Consider the following 4,526-nt stretch of genomic DNA (forward strand, 5'->3'; position numbering starts at 1 on the left):
CAGCCATACTCAGGGATCCCACTGGGATAGGGCAGCGCCAGTGCCATATTCCTCTGCTTCTCACCCTCCTTCGAGGACTGCACACAGCCTCTGCCCACGCTGGCCCCTCTGGCTGGGCGCCCTCCTTGAGGTGCTGACACCCGTCTGAAAGGATGCAGCATGCAGATCACATAACTGCTCCAGGAAGCCTACCCTGACTCCAGCTAGTTGGGGTCCCCCCACCCAGGTTCTGCCTCAGCCCCTGTGCTTCAACCCACACCCCCATCAGAGCCCTGAGCACCTCGAGTGGATGCAGGTCTGTTCCTTAACTAGACTGGACATGTTTTCTTTTTTTTTTCTTAATATATATATTTTATTGAAGTATAGTTGACTTACAATGTTTCAGGTGCACAACAAAAGAGATTATACATATATACCTGTATTATTTTTGAAATTATTTTCCATTATAGGTTATTACAAGATACTGACTTGAGCTCCCTGTGCTATCCAGTAAACCTTTGTTGCTTGTTGCATATCTATTTTTTTAATTAGAAATCTAGCATTCTATTCACACAAAGTCAAACAAGTGGTATCAAAATGTCATAAACTTTTTAGTTAGGCAAAAATTCAACCTGGCTCCAGCCCACAGGCACTCCAGGGGCCCTCCCCACAGACCTGCCTCTCCCATCAGCTCACCCACCCTCTTACTGTCACGCTTCCATCAAGTATGTCTTTCCACCCGAGATGCCCTTTCCATGTCTCCCCCTGGCAAAGTCTCAGCCATTCATCAGGAACTGGCCAGGGGCCACTCCTCCTTGGAGTCCCTATGAGCCCACCACCAATGTAAAGACTTCAACAAATGTCTCTCTCCCTTTTTGATCAGAGCAACTCTATTCAATAAATAGTTTGATTAGAAGGGTACAATGGCTAAAAAGTGGGGGAAAAAAGTCTAAAACAACTGAATTTGTCCATTCTAACCCTTAACAGGGAGAAGACTCTTGAGAGTCCCTTGGACTGCAAGGAGATCTAACCAGTCCATTCTGAAGGAGATCAGCCCTGGGATTTCTTTGGAAGGAATGATGCTAAAGCTGAAACTCCAGTACTTTGGCCACCTCATGGGAAGAGTTGACTCATTGGAAAAGACTCTGATGCTGGGAGGGATTGGGGGCAGGAGGAGAAGGGGACGACAGAGGATGAGATGGCTGGATGGCATCACCGACTCGATGGACGTGAGTCTGAGTGAACTCCGGGAGTTGGTGATGGACAGGGAGGCCTGGCATGCTGCGATTCATGGGGTCGCACAGAGTCGGACACGACTGAGCGACTGAACTAACCCTTAACAGATGAAAATACCATTCAGCTGGTATTTATGAGAAGTCTGCAGCTGCTGCTGCTGCTAAGTCGCTTTAGTCATGTCCGACTCTGTGCGACCCCATGGACTGCAGCCTACCAGGCTTCTCCATCCATGGGATTCTCTAGGCAAGAACACTGGAGTGGGTTGCCATTTCCTTCTCCAGTGCATGAAAGTGGAAAGTGAAAGTGAAGTCGCTCAGTTGTGTCTGACTCTTAGTGACCCCATGGACTGTAGCCTACCAGCCTCCTCCATCCATGGGATTTTCCGGGCAACAGTACTGGAGTGGGGTGCCACTGCCTTCTCCCTATGAGAAGTCTAGAAAACAGATTTTTATTTTAACAAAGGCTTTCTATACCTTCACCCCAAGAAATGATTTAATGGAAGTAATTTAGGCAGTGTGAGAGTTTGTGTGACAAACCAGTGATATCTGGGAATAAGAGTCTGCTCAGGACTCTACATCTCACCTTGAAGGCAGCTTTCAGAAAGGGTTGGCTTCCCAAAAGCCTTCAGGCCACTCAAATTCCTGGAACTGGACACATAGAGGGATGGAAAGAATTCTTAGGAGGAATCAGGGAGTCCTGGCACGGGCACCTCAGGACCTCTGAGACATCGGCATCTGAGAGCCCAGGGACCTCAATGAGCTCTTGGTCCCTGGAGTGAGGGGTGATCTGGTGGCCACAGGCAAGTCACTCCCCTCCCCTCCTTCCTCTCCCCTCCTCCCCTCCTCCCCTCTCCTCCTCGCCTCCCCTCCTCACTATGTCCTCTGTTCTTCTTCAGGTCTCCTACTCTGCACCTGCTCTTCTGGCCATCCAGCCTCTGGAGGACTTTACAGGATGCTGCTGGAACTGCAGCTTTCCCAGTATGACAGCTCACAGCAGCTCCTTCTCCCCGACCCTCACCTCAGCCTCTACAGACATCCACCTTCTCTCGGGCCAACCAGATGGAGGCAGAATGGGAAGAGGAGGACCACTGCTCCCCGCCCCCACACACACACAGGCTCAGAAAATCTGGCTAGATGGGTGTCAGCACCCAGCCAGCATGCAGCAAATGCCTTCTCCCACTACTATTACCACAGAAGCACACGGAGATGGAGCACATGCTAGACTGGGACAGCAGCTTTGCTTCTCTGAGCCTTTGTTTCCCCATCTGCAAACTGGGGATGATGAGAATCCAAATCTCCTAAGGCCACAGGGAAAGCTCATTGATACAATGTGCATGAAATACCCAGACTGCTTCCAGCTCTGGCAGCCTGAAGGCCAGGTCTCATGGCTCTGTCTTCATCTTCAGTGGAAGGCAGTGGTGGCTACATAATTACATGTATCCAAAGGCATTATCTGAAAATCAGGAGGTCAGTGAGCTGGCCATCGGCATAGTTCAAGGGAGAGTCCATGTGATCTGAGCTGGGCGATGCTCAAGGGGAGTGACATTTGTCATCATCTCCCAAGGGCACCTACCCTACCAAGGGGAAAACCGCAGTCACCCAGCATCAAATCAGGGGTGTAACAGGGTTCTGAGGCAAGTCAGAGCTCTGTCCTCAGCCCTTCAGTCCACAGCCTTGGGCCTGTGTGTCTAGACCTCCTGCCCTGCTTCCCGGGATGCCCTGGGGGACCTCCTGTGTGGGTTGGTTAGGACAGCAGCAGCCTCTCTGGGGCTCCAGGCCTGACTTATTCCCAGCCTCTCCCTTTCAGGCTCCAGGAAGTCTGGAGCCTCACTGATTCCCAGGAAGGTCTCTGGCCTGGGCTGACCAGAGGGAGAAGCCTGGGCCTGCCAGGGCCTCTGAAGGCTGAGACATTGGGAAGATTGAGGCCCTCTACACCAAGCTCTCATGAGCTGGAGCTAAGGCAGAGCCAGGAGTGGCCATAGAGTCACTGGGGCCATCAGGGGGAAAAGGAACCAGAGAGGGCCATGTCTTGCCCAAGCACACAGAGTGAATTTCTTTTTTTTTTTTTTTTTTTAGGGGGAAAAAAAATATCTGTCTTTCAATCAGTCATTTATTCCTCCTTTGCCTTGTTTAGGAACTCTCATGATCCCTCAGACAGTTCCCTCTGGAACAAGCTTTCCTCTTCTCCCCCAGCCAGCCCCAGTGGGTTCACCTTTACAGGCTCTGGGACTAGGACAGGAAGTAAGACTTGTGAGTATTTCTTCACTGGGAATACACAGAGTGAATTTCAGGACACATAGTGGACCACTCTGTAAAGGATGGATCTTTGACCTCTATCCTCACCCCAGCTCCCTGCAGGCTGTAAGGGAGGCAGGGATCATGAGCCCCATTTGCTAGAGAGAAAACCGATGGTCAGAGAGAGGCAGCCTAAAGACACAGAAAGACACAGACTTTCTTGTGTGAACCCAAGTCTGTCTCACTCTGTATTCTGAAGTCTTTCCCAGTTCCCATTCTCTCTCTCACTCAGTGATGATTCATCAATTGGCAAAGTTTTCCCAAGCACTTAGCTTGGCATAGAGAACCCAGAGAGGAACTGCCACACTCTGTCCTCAAGGGCTCCTTTCCTGAAGTGGCCAGGACTAAATGCATGTGAAGGAGAGCAGTAAGAAAGAGGAAGGAGGGGCAGGGGACTGTGGGATGGAGAAGTTAAGGAAGACTTCCTGCAGGAGGTGACACCAGAGAGGGAGTCCATGGGTATGACTGGAAAAGCAAGGAATGAACCAGAGTGACAGTATATGTGCCTCCTAGAGGGGAAGGCAAAGCAGTTTTTCAAAGGCTACGGTGTGGTGGAACTCTCAGACAGACCCAGATACCAGCAATATCCCAGAGGGAGAGACTTTGTGTTCATCACTTTGAATCTTCAGTCCCTGATAATGGGTCTGGCATCACGAGTCAGGTGAATAAAAGAATGACCCCGATTCCAACAAAAATTAGGCAAGTACCCTTGGGCAAGTCACTCCACTTCCATGACCTCAGTTATCTTATCTGTGAAATGGGGAGAACTGTAAAATACCCTTGACATGGCTGTTGAGAAGATTCAGTAAGAAAATATCTATAAAACAATTTATGTTTGGCACATGGTAAGGTACTTATTTAACTTATATGCAGAGTACATCATGAGAAACGCTGGGCTGAAAGAAGCACAAGCTGGAATCAAGATTGCTGGGAGAAATATCAATAACCTCAGATATGCAGATGACACCACCCTTATGGCAGAAAGTGAAGGGGAACTAAAAAGCCTCTTGATGAAAG

The sequence above is a fragment of the Bison bison genome, unplaced genomic scaffold (genome assembly GCF_000754665.1).
Source record: "Bison bison bison isolate TAMUID 2011002044 unplaced genomic scaffold, Bison_UMD1.0 scf7180017864251, whole genome shotgun sequence".
NCBI classification, from domain to species: Eukaryota; Metazoa; Chordata; class Mammalia; order Artiodactyla; family Bovidae; genus Bison; species Bison bison.